The sequence below is a fragment of the Pectinophora gossypiella genome, chromosome 19, assembly GCF_024362695.1.
Source record: "Pectinophora gossypiella chromosome 19, ilPecGoss1.1, whole genome shotgun sequence".
NCBI lineage: Eukaryota > Metazoa > Arthropoda > Insecta > Lepidoptera > Gelechiidae > Pectinophora > Pectinophora gossypiella.
The window spans coordinates 249,309-265,166 of NC_065422.1; the positions used below are offsets into that span (position 1 = coordinate 249,309).

The 15,858-nt window shown below is 38.9% G+C and overlaps 1 long non-coding RNA gene across 1 annotated transcript; it reads right to left on the bottom strand.

Moving 5' to 3' along the window:
* Positions 1–256: 256 nt before the first annotated feature.
* On the bottom strand, positions 257–5,613 carry LOC126375602 (uncharacterized). Its single transcript, XR_007567614.1, has 3 exons — positions 5,312–5,613; positions 4,782–4,913; positions 257–4,162 (listed from the first exon to the last, which is right to left on the bottom strand). It is a non-coding gene; the product is annotated as an uncharacterized LOC126375602 (long non-coding RNA).
* Positions 5,614–15,858: the final 10,245 nt, after the last annotated feature.

Below are 15,858 nucleotides of genomic sequence, written 5' to 3' on the forward strand. Positions count from 1 at the left end.
GTCACCTGCCCTAATAAAGACCACTGAGATTATTTATATTCCTCTGTCTAATATAACTGCTGAAGTCGATCAAGAAAAGCCATGGACCTCGGTTAAGCCTATTCCTGGCATTTCTAAGTTTCACGTTATCTCATGTCTCTACAACGAAATTCAGGCTCTAGACCACGGTTTGAGCGACAAAGCTAAAGTTTTTAAGTTATAATAATTGTTTAAAATGATAAAAGAAATATGATGCTTTTTTATTTTTCTTTGAATAAATGTTTGATTTTTTTTTGAACAATAAAATATAATGCCTATATAAAATCATTATTTTACATTACCTTCAACCTAATTAATTAGAATTAATAGATATATTTATGAAATTGATATAAAGTTCGTACTGGTCCCGCACGACAGACGGCTGTCCCGCACAACAGTTTTGAAGTTTTTTTTTGTACAAAAAACAATCAGCATATTCTAAGTTTTATTGTAGCTATTTTCCTCCTTCGATTGTCATTTACCAGTGGAAAAAAAATTGTTGCATCCCGCTGAGTGTAGACACAATATAACTCAGTTTCTTGTCGTTCAATTGCTGCAACACCACAAGTAGCATTCATATCTGCTGCTACCACTAACCGGCTTGACCTTGACCACATGCAAAAACAGCTGGACGTGCTCACCAGGACGGTGGCTAAATTAACTACAGCACTCGGCCAGAGTAACAAGGATCGGTCACGAAATAGATCCAGGTCGCGTAACAGACCTAACAAACCCGGCCTGTGTTTTTATCACAGCCTCTTTGGGAACCAAGCAAAGAGGTGCATACAACCGTGTAACTGGTCATCGGGAAACCCCACAGGCAGTCCGTAGAGGTAGCCTCCGACTTACAGACCAAATCACCAAGCGTAAGTTCTTAAGTGGACACTGGCTCTGATCTGTGCTGTGTCCCAAAAAGTGCTACACAAGGACGGAGGCAAGCTACATCGTACGCTCTTATCGCTGCTAATGGGACACCCATCAAAACATATGGAACCATCAGTCTCACCCTGCGACTTAGGCATGTGTCGCGACTATGTGTCCGATGTGGTAGTAGTTTATACAGCTAGTTACATAAATATGTAATTTAATTTTTTGAAGTTCAAAAAGCGCGAACTTTGTAAGCCAATTTTGAAACAAATATTTTTGAATTTTTTGACTATGCGTGGAACTTCGTCGTGGCCGAAGTACAGACCGCCATCATCTGGTCGGACTTCCTGGCGCATCATAACCTTCTGCCAGACTGTGCGCACAAAGCGCTTGCTTGATGGTACTACGCAGCTCACCGCAGCCTGCTCCGAAGTCCCATGGGACACAGAGCACCAGAGCGTGAAGGTCATTCACATCAAACATGACTATAACAAATTATTGTCTGAATTTTCAGATATAACCAAACCACCAGGTGTTCTCCGGGCTGCGAAGACTACTGACGGTCTCCCCGTTACGTCTCGACCGTGCCCCCTCGCTTCTGAGAAACTTCAGGTGCATTCCACGAAGCAAGAAACCATATGGGCTGTTTTCCCTAAAGCTAAGTATACTTTATTTCCTAGAATAATAAATAAATAAATAATAATAATTTCCTGTAAATGTTTTGTGAATTTGTGTGCAATAAAGTGTTTTATTATTATTATTAATAGTTTCTAAGTAGTGTAATGAGGCCCTTTTACAAAGGACGCCGCGCCACTGCCATTGTTGACCAGTCCATACATTCAATCATAAAGGACGCCACCGCCATTGTACACAGAGAAGGAATTTTGTTTATAGATTACCTTCCCAAAAATACTACAATGAATGGTAATTATTAAGCTGGATTGTTGGCAAGAGTGCGTCAAGTGGTTGTCCAGAAAAGGAGAGGCAAACTTGCGAAAGGTGTCCTGTTTTTGCAAGACAATGCGCCCGTCTACGCTGCGCGAGTTGCAAGGCGTGCTCTTGCCGAGACTGGATTTGAAGAAATCAACCACCCACCGTACAGTCCAGACCTGGCCCCTAGCGACTATTTCCTTTTTTCCAATTTAAAAAAGGGCCTCCGAGGACGGAGATGTGCCAGTGACGAGGAAATGAAGGCGGCCGTAAACGAACATTTCGAAGACAGAGACCGAATATTTTTTTGGCCGGGTTAAAAGCGCATTGAAATAAATGTAAGAAGTGTGTTGAAGTAGAGGGAGATTACATAGAAAAATATATTTTTTATACACCTCTATCAGTATTTGTAATAGGTACCTTAGGCTCATAATTTTTCAGCCGCCTCTCGTATTTCTGAAATAAGTGAATATTTTGGTGACGGGACATTTGCCAGCTGTCCAGCGCCTTTTAACCGGTTATACACAATATTTGGAGAAGTTCATAGCAACATAGAAAGAATTAATGTACTTACTGCCATTGATATATGCTTTGATGTCAAATAGGAAAAGGAAAACTTACGACATTTTATTCCAAATGAATTAAAGTCAGCTGTCTCAGGGGAATCCGGTGAAATTCCACAGTGATGACGAAAAAGCCGCAACGGAAATAATGGGATATAATTTAGAAAAACGGCAGTGCCACTATTTCCATTTTGTATTTCCATGGAAATAGTGGGATACGCCGCAGTTTTGGATGCTTACGGGTTGCCGATGTCGTTGGACATAATGGTTGGCCGCATTGGCGACATCACCTACTTTATTTGGGAGGTGTTTGTTTTGTAGCGTAGCTCATATTACTTGTTAATGTAAATATAGAGATAAGTTCAGAGATAAGTTAGCTTTAAGAACTTTTGTATTCATTATGTCAGTCGCCTAGTAAACGCCTTACAGTGAACACGCACTTATTATTTGCCGCCCTTCTGAACCACATAACATAATACCTAGTCTCACACCCAGTCAGTATCACCACAATTAGCATAACCCACACTATTTCGGCAAAGTTTATAACGGCTTTGAGATGGTGCCTGAGATTTGACTTTGTGTTTAGTGTATGTTGTTTTTTTTGCGTTACACTACACACGTCATAACAGACTTGAAAATTTATAGAAACTAAAGAGAACAACGCAAAACAAAAAGAAACTACCTACCTTCCCCCTCAAACGAAATAATTTAAGAAAAATTAGATTGTTCATAGTCATTGCTAAGAACGTAACAATCAGGTCAGAAGAAAAATACATCAAAGTAGATGAAAGAAGCGCTTCGAAGATGATGGATCGTTGAGCTTAAAGGAGGACGCTGAGGTGAAGAGTCTTTCGAGTCGAGAAAACTCATGAAGAACACTAGATAGAAAAATAAAGAGTATCGATCTTGACTTTTTCTGTTGAGCCAAGGAATATTGTAGGTCACAAAACAACTTTAAGGCAAAAACTGTTTTTACACACGAAAAGCACCCTTAGTGTGCTGGAGTTTACAAAAATCTCTTGCATGTTTTAATGTGCTCAGTAAGTCAGGTATACCAATGTAGCGTAGCTAATATACAAATGTAAACATAGATAGAGATAAGCTAGCTCTGAGAACCTTTGTAATTATATCTGCAGCTTCATTCTGACGCCTCACTGAGAACACGAATCTATTTTTGCCTCCCTTCTGAACAAAACAAAACTTCATACTTCGGATCCACCCCAAAACCTGCCCAGAAAGTCCTGCATTCATTTTCGAGAAAGTTGGCCACCTTTTCCTTAGTTTACAACAATATCTAATGGTATTCAAATGAAGTAAACTGCACAAATTGTCTGGAACCTACACAGCTCCTTAGTTCAAGTATGCAACACTAGATGGTGCCGATTGAAGAAGTATGAATACTTTGAAAAACTTTTCCATTATTTGAGAGCAAAAGTATCTGCAGCAGGAAAACAGTCCAAGACTTTGAACTTAGAAGATTTCCAGTTTTTCGTTTACAGCCCAGTATGCACCACAAATTTACTGGTGCTGTGAACAATTACCTATTGAAGTTTTACATAGAGTAAGTTTTTGCTTTTTGTCTCAATATCAAGTTTTAACACAGCCAAATGTATTCAACAGGGTTTACTCATAACCCTATATTGGCTTTTCTTGTTCATCGAACTTTTATAACAAGCACAGTTCAGAACATGTTTCTCTATTCATATTGGTCTAAAGTCATGATGCGATTTGCATCCACAGAAATCTGAATGCTGTTTTATGGAGGCCGTATGTGAAGGGTAGCCCTGGAAAAGAAAAACAATAACTTTAATTATGTAAGTATGCCAATATGCATGTATATTATATTGTTTAAGAGTTTGAACCATGGATAACGGAAATTGTAGAATCTAAAATAATTATAAATTATAAAATTATCTTTTAACAAGTTTACCTCTGATATTGATTATACATTGAATAAATTATGAGAAGGTTTACTTGCACCTACTTTTTCTTAGCTATACAGATTGTGAGAAGCTGCAGTAGTTTTAGGCAGATGAGACATTCAACGATTCAAAGTGTAACTATGTTAGCAATTGAATAAATACCTATTTGAGAGATCATATCAACTTCCAGGCCAGAAGTCTCCTCTACGTTAAGTAAGTATATTGACTATGTAGATACCTAAGTCATATTATTCTTTACTAGCTTTCCACCCACTACTTTATTCACGTGGACTACAGTAATAGTGCACGGAACTTATTTCCATTACTGGGTGGATATGGATTTCTAAGGTCGAAACCATCCTATGTTCCTCTCTAGGTAAATAGATGCAGTAGTTAAAGAGAAAAAAGGAACAGACAGACAGTTGCTTTCGCATTTATAATATAAGTTTATTTTATGTAAGCAGTAGACAGATATACATACCCCTTTTAAAACAACATTATAGGAGGTCTACATCGACTGTAGTTCAAGATGTTTCTTTTCACTTGACTAAGACTTGAGGATATAGCTCTATAATACTGAAGATGTTCACTCAATGATCATACATCAAATAACCTGGAAAACACAATAAACAAAACTATTACAAAAGTTGGTGTATTCTAAATTTGAAATTCAGTGATGTAGAAGACCAATATGTTATTCTTGTGAGAAATAAAAAAGATGTTGCATGATACATAGCATAATACTTCCACTAGATATCAACAGAATAGCACATAAAAGCAAGTCTTTCCTCTCTATACAAGCTAATGTCGATATCCAAAACCACAAATGGATTTACATACAATGCTATGCACTCCTTTTCACTAAGAATATGATATGATGTGTTACTTTTGTGTGTTTTGCATTGTACTGATTAAAATGTATCCAGGCAATGCCGGTTCGAGTGGCTAGTTGAGTAATAATAGTAATACGTAACGAACAAACGTAATAATGATAATGGAGACTTTTCTTACCAGTATTCAAAGTCCAACTCAGCTTAAGTTCGCCTTGACTTTTATAACTGCTTTTCCTTTTTACGTGCCACAAGGCTTAATAACATACTACGGCCTTTTTCTTCTGTCTCGTGTATAATAGACTGGCATAGGTTCGCTCCGTGATATCACCACTTGCTTTGGTTGCTGGTACAACATTACGCTAATCGTTATTAATTTGCTGAAGATAAAGTGAATACACTACCGTATTTTATTTTCAATTCTTGATCTATATAACATAATGAGTCTCACTGAAATACACGTTAGACGTCAGTGTCAGACCTGTCAGACCAGGGCTGCCAGATGAAAAAAAGGCATGATCGTACGTCAACTACAAAAAAATCGTATTCCAAGGAAATTTTGAAATGAAAAGATAGTACAACATAAAGTTCAAAGTTTTTATTAAAAATGAGAATAATTCGTTAAGAATAGACTTATACTAATTTTCTGAGGTCATATTTTTATTCGGAAACCTGCGGTATTCGTCACCTATCGCCTGCATCACTTGCATGTCCTTGGGTTTTATTGAGTGGCAGTAACGTCGGTACTTTTTCCTGTAATTACTGGAAACAGCATTGGTAGGTTCAAGACAGTCCAGTTTCGATAAAATGGGGTCATCTAAATCATATCTTTTTTTAATTTCTTCTGCACTTGTGATTAAAAAATGCCTGCAGTGTTGAAAAAAATCAAAGCTGCCGGAGGAATACATTTGTTTCATTACGAAATGTTGCCAGGTACCGAAAAATCGTACACTTTCCGTACGATCGTAGTCTTGCGATCGTACATGAGTAGAAATGCCAAAAAATCGTACGAGTACGATTTAAATCGTACATCTGGCAGCCCTGTGTCAGACAGACACTAGTGTTGCGATCGTTGCGATTCTCAACGATTCGCAACTTGCGATACTCGATAATTTAATACTATCGATAGCATAATTATTAGGATCAATACTATTGCTACGTAATGAGGGACTTGGCTACGTTCCCCAAAAAAATGCATAGCTGGCGCTGTTCAGTAACGTATTAATTAACTATTTACTCATTACCTCTGGTACATTATTATTCAAAAACAAGTTAGAAGCGTATGTAAAAATAACTGTTGCTTGATATTATTTGGATCAGATTAGGTATGTATCATAGAGATAGGTATGTATAGAATTATATTGCTATATACCTATGTCGTTTCTGGTTTAGGCTTTTCGGCGGGAAACGGGAACGGGACAGTTGCTTTCTTCATTGAGTAGGTAATCTAAATAATTAATACGAAGTGGTGTTTTGTGGTTAATGATCGCATTAAGTTAGTCGGAAGACATTCGCGAGTGTTATTATATTGGAGTATTCAATAAACAAAGTGTATCTGCCTATTTTCGCTTCGTGCCGGGAAGCCGCTTCATAACTCAAAAGTTTATGCGGACTTTTGAGTTAATTCGTTTGGGGTTCGGAGTAGGAGTCTACTCCGAGGGTGGGGGCTTAGGTTTCATCATCATCACCTTTCATCATTTCATTAATCATCAAGAAAAAAAATACGTCAGACATGGCTGTATGGGCATAGTTCCCTTTGCCTTACCCTTCGGGGAAAACCAAAACAAAAAAAAAAGTTTCTGGTTTACCTTTTTTTTTCTTTATTTCGATCAGAATAATAGGGGAAGATGTGTTGTGCCTGGGTGTAATAAAAACGACCATCATTGACTATACCCAAATACAAAGGTAAAATATGCATATATGTCTGTTATCCATGAAATTAGAAAGTTAAACGAAGGCAAGATTGAACAGCGCCATCTATACATATAATTATAGATACTACCGATAATAATATTGTAGTGTAATGATAGTTTTATTGAACTGCTGTACAATAAAGAATAATACCTACTACTACTATATAGGATTATTTGCAAAAAATAGCGATCGGCACATTGTTAATACCAGGAATAAAAATAAACTTGCTTTACAAGTCAGTCGATTACATAAGATTACTAAATCTTTTAAGGGGCAATGTATAAGTTTTTACAATAAGATTCCCATTGACATTCAGAATTTGCCTTTCAACTGTTTTAAGACAGTAGTTAAACAAAAACTTTATAAAAAAGGTTATTATAAAGTTCGTGATTATTTAGAAGATGTGAATGCATGGGATTAACTGTCTGAGAACTGATATTAGGCAGCTACATTACTCAATTGTACTTATACCAATATTTTGTTTATTTTTATTTTTTTAAAGAACGTCTAGGGCCCTGTGCCGAGGTTTTTCTTGCAGCTTCTTTTCCCCGGCTATACAGGTTGTGAGAAGCTGCAGTAGTTTTAGGCGGATGAGACGTTCGTTATGTAAAAATTGACGATTCAAAGTGTAACTATGTTACCTACTGAATAAAGATATTTTTGAATTTGAATTTGAATTTGAACTACAGTACCTACTATATCGGTAACTCTCCGCCCCGCACCGATTCCTATCATGCGCCGACCTCCTCCCTCTGGATGATCTGGATCTTACGGCCGTAAGTCATTAGGCGACATTATAAGAATGAGATTTTTATATGGAGTGACCGGGTTCTGTGCATAGAATAAACAATAATTATATTCGGTATATGAACTACATGCATCGCAGTAACCATAATATAAACCTACTTATAGACCATTATTTCTAAAGATTTCTCTTTAGGTCTTCTGAAAAGATGACAAAAGTCCACAGGGTGCTTTTCCCAAAGGAAACGGGAAGCCATAAAGCATCAGACGGGGTCGATAAGCGGCGCGTCCACCATTATGCCCAACTATGCAAATTTTAATCTATGGACGTAAACACGGGCCGGGCAGAATATTCAGTTAGTGTATAAAATTTTGCAGCGTCAGATTCTACCCCACACAGCCTCCGTGGTATAGTGGTTAGAGCGTTGGGCTCACGATCTGGAGGTCCGGGTTCTATTCCCAATGGGGACATTGTCGAAATCACTTTGTGAGTCTATCCTTTGTTTGGTAAGGACAAAGCAGGCTTGAATCACCTGATTGTACGAAAAAGTAATATGATTCCGTGCTTCGGGTGGCACGCTAAGCCCCGGGCTGGAGTAAATCCGCTGTGGAGCACCGTGGTGGAGTATGCTCTATATCCCTCCGCTTGAGTGAGGGGAGGCGTGTGCCTAGCAGTGAGACGTGTATAGGCTGTTTATGTTTAATGTTAGATTCTACGAACACAAAACGTAGGTAGATACATGGTATAAGAAGACCAGGTATGCTCAATGCTATGACAAGCCGCCATTTCTAGCCCATGATGACGTATGATGTGTTTCCATTAAATTAGTATCTGCAACATTCCAAAGACGTAAATTTTATTATTGAAAATTAAGTGAATTACTGACTAATGTATTTGTCAGATGCAAAAATCTTTTATTACTAAAAGTACAAAATTTCACAACATTGGAAGTGGGTAATTTATTTTTACGAAATGTCAACGTAGGGTGGAATGATGTCAGCTGGGCTAACTTTGAAATGCTAGCTGTCAGTTTTAAGCATACCTACCGGGTTTGCATGACAACCGCGCCGTGCGCGGCGCGAATTATATTGAGCGCTTCGGCCAATAAACGATACGAGTGATATCTACGTATATGGACGTCCAACGGCTATTGGTCGAAGGGCTCGATATAATTCGCGCCGCGCGCGGCGCGTTTACCGTGCAGAGCCTACTGGTTTTCTTATACCATAGGTAGAAATGTCTACATACATTAAATTCACGCTTAATGAGCTAGGCAGACCCACACGCAATCAGATAACTTGATAACTTGCAATCACTTTGATGGAGTCCTAAGATTGAAAATATGCTGACTCGTATGGTGACATGACGTGATCAACCTACATACATACATAAACTCACACCCGTAATCCCTAATGGGGTAGGCAGAGCCACATGTAATCAAAGACAACTTGCAGCCACTGTTGATACGATGTCGTAAGCTGGACATAATTAACCTTATGGTGATAAGGGATCACCACGCCTATCGCCCATAACATTAGTCCATCATGTTAGAAAGGACACATGGTCGACAACCAAAATAACATAACATTGCATCACGCCTGTATCAGCGAAGGGGTAGGCAGAGGTGTACAGTACACGCACTCCTCGCAATCTGGCGAGCCAATTCCCATTAACCGGGCACCAGTCCTGAAAACCACGTGATGTCAATTATATATATTTCGGCGCGATAAATATATCGTTAATTATTTTAAGGCATAGGTAAGCGCGATTTAAACGCAGTCATATGACAGTCGCGCTAACGGAACGTTGGAGCTGTCAGTACCGAAGACTAGGCAGCATGGTCTTATGATCTTAGCCTGACCCTCAAATGGACAAAAGGAAAAAAAAATGTTGGAGCTGTCAGTTGGCGCCAAAACAAAAACGTCAAATGAGCGGGAGACAGATCGGACTGGCGGTTTCTTCTCCAACGCGTCGTTGTGCCGGGAATATTATTGTTTTTGAATGCGTAATGTTAATTCTCCTTGTCATTTAGATACCTTGTGTTTGTCATTTGTTCTAATTAGAAATAAAAGTGGACTTGAAGGTTTAGTTGTTTTCCTGTGAAGTGGTGCGTCGTAAACGAGTGGGAACAATGTCTGATAATAGTGATCAGCAGTCAGATGATGCAGGTAAGCTTATATAAATTAATTCAATACTAGTAAAGTCGCATTCAGTGGATTAGTTTAGAGCCGGGATGCGAACCAGGGACAGTATTTAGGTACGATGTACTCGTAAGTCACGCGTTTTTCGAACAGGGCTATTTAGCTAACTGTGATAGTAGTTGGCGGATACAAATTGCATTTAAGAACTAAATACATAATTAGTAGAGATGTATGGGAAAGCCGACTATCCGGCCACATTTATAGTCGGCGACTAGTCGGCGATTCGTCGGCACAAATGCCGACTAGTCGGCCCATACTATTTTTTATTGTATCTGATACACTTTTAACCACAGACCCTAATTGAGGTACCAGCTGTGGATGCTTGTACTTGATATGATTCGTCATACTTGTAGTGTTAGCCTTTTTTCCGGTCCCTCCACGAGAAATGACAGCTTGGCACTGATTACATTTCACTTTGCTGGAATCGTCTAATTCGTCAAAAAAATTCCATACATGTGACTTTTTCTTCGACATATTTAACGTTTAACAGCTTCAAGTAGGTACTCTTTAAATAATAAAAAGTTAAAAACTTAGCCGAAAGCAATGATTGGCAAGGCCGACTAGTCGGCAATTTTACAACCGACTAATCGGCTAGTCGACTAGTCGGCCAAAGTCATAGTCGGCCCATCTCTAATAATAAGCCGAATATAGCCATTGTAGTCTGATCACCCGATTATCCGAAACTAAAATAATCCGTGCTTCGGAAGGCACGTTAAGCCACTGGTTCCGGTTAATACTTACTAAATAAGTACGTAGTCGTTACGAAAGTCATCTTAGGAGCCTTTGGTGACTCAATAATAACCCTGGTTTATGAGATTGGTCATCCACCTCACAACCCACGCGATAGAAGAATACGCTGATTATAATTAACTAGAGTTAACGCTTCCTCCAAGGCGGTCAACCACATATTACATAAACTACGTAAAAAAAATAAGAAAGATACATAGAGGAGTAATAAAAACCCGCTAATGATTTCCCGACATGATTTATCGTTGGGACTTAAAAAAATAAAGGCGAAATTAAAACTGGCCCCTCCCGATGTAATGACAAGTTGTCAACACCCAGCAATGGAGGAGTGATTAATAGCATCCGAGTTACTAGGCCCGGGACTCTTTACAGGGTGTCTCAGGATATTACGAGTAACATCGTTTCGTCAACACCAACACACAATGGAGCAGCCTGGTGGAGTGTGCTCAATACCTCCGGTTGACAGACGGAAGGCCTGTGCCAAGCAGTGGAATGTATAAAGGCTGTTTGTGTTATGTTTTGTTTATGTATCGTTTCATCATTATGGTGTCGGACGACACCGAAGATATCAAAATAGTTTTTAGTTTCCTTTGTTTTATATGTATAGTTTACCTATCGTTTATAGTTAGAGATATAGTTTCTAAGATTGTTGTGTAAGAACAATAATAATTATTGTAGTTTTATTCATCAATCAATCAATCATACTTTATTGCACAACGACATAAGTACAAAGGACATAAACATACGAATAAAAATAAGCACAATAGGTGGCCTTATTGCTAAACAGCAATTTCGGCCACGCAACCTTAAGGTGAAAGAATTTTCGGGTGAAGAGGTTGAGTATTCTTCTTCTTCTATCGTGTGGGTTGTGAGGTGTTACTAACCTCAGCAACCCAAGGTGTCAGGGTTACTATTGAGCCGCCAACGGCCCCTGACATGACTCATGTAACGATTACTCACTTACATTAGTAAGTAGTAAACGGGACCAACGGCTTAACGTGCCTTCCGAAGCACGGATAATCTTATTTTCGGACAATCAGGTGATCAGCCTGTAATGTCCTAACCAAACTAGCTGAAAGTCATGTCAGGGGCCTTTGGTGGCTCGAGACGATGATAGAATTAGTGAGTATGGTTGGATAAGCACCCTGTATAAAAGCTTCAGAAATCTGTCCAGTCACTGAACATGACTTGTAACGGAACACCTTAAATCTACAGAGTCAATTAATTGAAGTAGTAACCTATCATCAAGCCGCTATTTTACGGTGAAGACAGAAAATGTTGATAACATAATACTTCATAATAAAATAACATTACAGGGCGTTAGTGACATCGTAACGAATACTTTGAGGGATGCATTAGACCGTGATTCTGAGTTGATATCAAGTGGAATTTTCTGTCGAAAAGTTTTGAAACCGAAAATAATGAAAAAGAAACTATTTTTTTATAAATTTTTCTACAGGAAATTCCACTTGATATCACTTCAGAATCGTAGTCTGAATCATCCCCCTCTGTATTCGTTACGGTGTCACTAACACATACTTATACGTACGTGTATGGCTACCTTTGCGCATGATTCAGCTCATTACCTATTCTGAGTTAATAAAAAGCGGAATTTTCTGAATTGAAAATAATTAAAAAAAAATCCGTCGCAAAATTCTATTTGATATTAACTCGAAATCATAGCAACTTTAACAATGCAATTTATCCATAATTCTTATTATAAATGCACTTGTGCCTAAACCACTGGACCGATTTGGATGAAAATTGGTAACCCAGGGACGGAAAAGGTACTTTCCAAGGATGTACTTACTTAGACTATATAATAAGGAATAATACTACAAGTTTGTGTTTTTCATTTTTTACGTCCCTGGGTTACCAATTTTGCACAGTTGGTTTGCAGTTCTATTGCAGTCGTGTCAACTGCATTCAAACTGCACCTGGGGGGTTAAAATGGCCACATCGAAGCAATTCATCTAAGAAAGCAATGTTGCAATTTGACATTTGCGCATATAAAAGTAAGTGCGCAATGCAAACAAATGTCAAATAGCAATATTGCTTTCTTAGATGAATTGCTTCGATGTGGCCATTTTAACCCCCCTGATCTGCAATTTGCGGTTGGATTGCAGTTGAAATGCGGTCCGTCTGTCAAGAGCCTTACTGACACCAGGGTTAATTAAGGGTGGTATTAATAAACTAATCTTAGCTGAGAGTGCCCTCAAGATCATGCTCAAGTTCCTGTTTTTATACATATAAGAACTGTCATATTGACATGATCTTGAGGGCAGTCTCGAAGCTTAGTTTATTAATACCACCCTAGGATCGGCCATTTACCTTACAATCACAACCCATACGAGAAAAGAAGAACTTAAAATTGTATTATTCGTATTTGTGTCCATCATGATGGATCATTACATGTCGGCTTCCGTGGTCCAGTGGTTGAGCGTTGGGCTCACGATCTGGAGGCCCCGGGTTTGAATCCCGGTGGGGACATATCACAAAAAATCTCTTTGTGATCCCTAGTTTGGTTAGGACATTACAGGCTGATCACGTGATTACCCGAAAGTAAAATGATCCGTGCTTCGGAAGGCACGTTAAGCCGTTGGTCCCGGTTACTACTTACTGATGTAAGTATGTACACAGAATAAATAATAGTGTATGTAGTCATTACATGAGCTATGTCATGGGCCTTTGGCGGCTCAGTTACAACCCTGACGTCAAGGTTGATGACGTTGGTATTCCACCTCACAACACACACTATAAGAAGAACATTAAATAGGTGGGCATAAACGACGAACTAGAACATTACAGCAACAACACACATCTCCTAAGAATGCGATCAAACGAAACTTGTAATTTTAAAAACCCTACCTTCATCACACTCTGGCTACCCCGGAGCTACACTGCTCATTAGTGCGACTATTGTGTGTCCAGCTAATGACGCCAAACCGGGTCGCAAGCTCGTGTAACGGCCTAACGACTAATTATTCTGACGCCTGCCTGAACGTTAACAGCAATCACAGCAGACGGTTTTGCTAACTAATAAATGGCAGGCGTTTGGCAACTGCTAATGTGTGAATGGGTAATGAAATGAATTGAATGGTACACTTGTAATAGTGTATAATTTTAATGTAGTGCTTTAACCATTTGTTTTTCTATATGTACATGTAACGTTTGTGTGTGTATACGACCACATCACTTTAGAAATCAGAATCATTTATTCAACGTAATTATCATGGATAAACTTGTTGAAGGTCAATGTAACATTTTTGAATTTACGCCATTTCGTAAGGTGTTATGGCTGAGGAGAAGAAATGACAAGAAACTGCAACAGCAACACATCTTTTAAATCAATGAGGGTATACATTACAAGTTATTTAATAACTAAGGGAACACATTCAATACCAGACATTTTTATCATTTAGGTCATTAAGCTTTTTTACATAAAGTAAGCTTCACAAATTTATAATATTATCTGGTATTTTATTGTAAAAACGTATACATAACCCCAAAAAAGATGAATTTAATTTACTTAATCTAGAATTTTGTATAGGTAGCAATTTTATTTTTATTTCTTGTATTGTAAGTATGCCTTTCACAGTTTCTCGGAACGAGAGATACATTTTTACGTCTCCTATCGTGAAATCTAAGAAAGGAGTCTCGCTAGGAGTCTCTGTCAACTTTCGCCCATCCATCTCTTTAGCGTTATCCCGTTTTCACAAGGCCGCTTATATAACCTGAAGACTTGACACGTCCGGTTTTTTACGGAAGCGACTGCCTGTCTGACCTTCCAACCCGCGAAGGGAAAACCAGCTCAATACAGGTTAAGTCACATTCCTCCAAAACGCATTTCTCGTAATTCGTGGGAATGTGGGTTTCCTCACGATGTTTTCCTTCACCGCTGAACACGTGAAAATCATTTATGATCAAAACATGGATTCGAAAATTATTGGTTTAGAACTTTAGACCCGTGCTGTGAATTTGGACGAAAATCCTTTTATACAAATTCGGTAATTACGGCAGTAATAAACCAACTGTTATCTTGTTGGAAAAAACGTGTTAATGCACGGTGTATGCAGAGCGATTGCATGGCGGAAACGGAAGACATAAACCGTACCCCGCGATAGCTCCGTAATGCGACACATGATCGCTAGATGGCGTTGGATACCACGTAATGTACACCCGAGTTTCCTAAGCGAATTCAGATGGGAGCGTTATACTTTTTTTCCCGGGTGAGAGCCCTCGGCACTCCCCATTTGTCCAGCCAAATATACAACAAGACACGTCAAAAAATGTTATACTTTTTGGAAAAAACTTCCACGGTATAACCTTCAACTTATGGTTGTCTTGAGGAAACCGCTTTAAGCGATAAGGCCGCCAGTTGCCATGTATCGAGACAAATCTTTTACCTGTGTGAGTCAATATTGCCCAGAGCTTAAACAACATAACATAAACAACCTATATACTTCTCACTACTAGGCACAGGCCTCTCCTCAATCATACAGTGTGGAGCATACTCCACCACGTTGCTCCACTGCGGTTTAGTGGACGTGTTTTACGGCGAATAGCCAGGACGGGTTAACGTGCCTTCCGAAGCACGGAATCATCACACTTTTTTTCGAAATCACGTTATTCACGCCAACCACGTTATAACCAAACAAAGGACAGTCTCACAAAGTGATTTCGACAATGTCCCCATCGGGAATCGAACCCGGACCTCCAGATCGTGTGCCCAACGCTCTAACCACTAGACCACCTGTCTACCCTCTTTCTTTGCCGCTTGTTTATGTATTTGATATCCCTATTTTAAACGCGGTAAGAACCCGTTATTATGTGTTTTAATTATGATAATAACCGCGTAAACTTAAAACAATGAATAAACGATTTCATAAAAAATAATAGAAATTGTAAAAACCGTGGTAGACGAGTTGGTAGTACGCTAGCCTCTCACTTTGAGATTGCAGGTTCGAATCCAGCACAAGCCTAAACAAATTATTGTCGAATTTGTTTTCGAATTTATTTATGGATCAAAAATGATTATCCCGTGCTCAGCACCCACATTGTATGTGACCTAACCTGTATTGGGCTGGTTTTCCCTTCGCGGGTTGTAAGGTCAGACAGGCA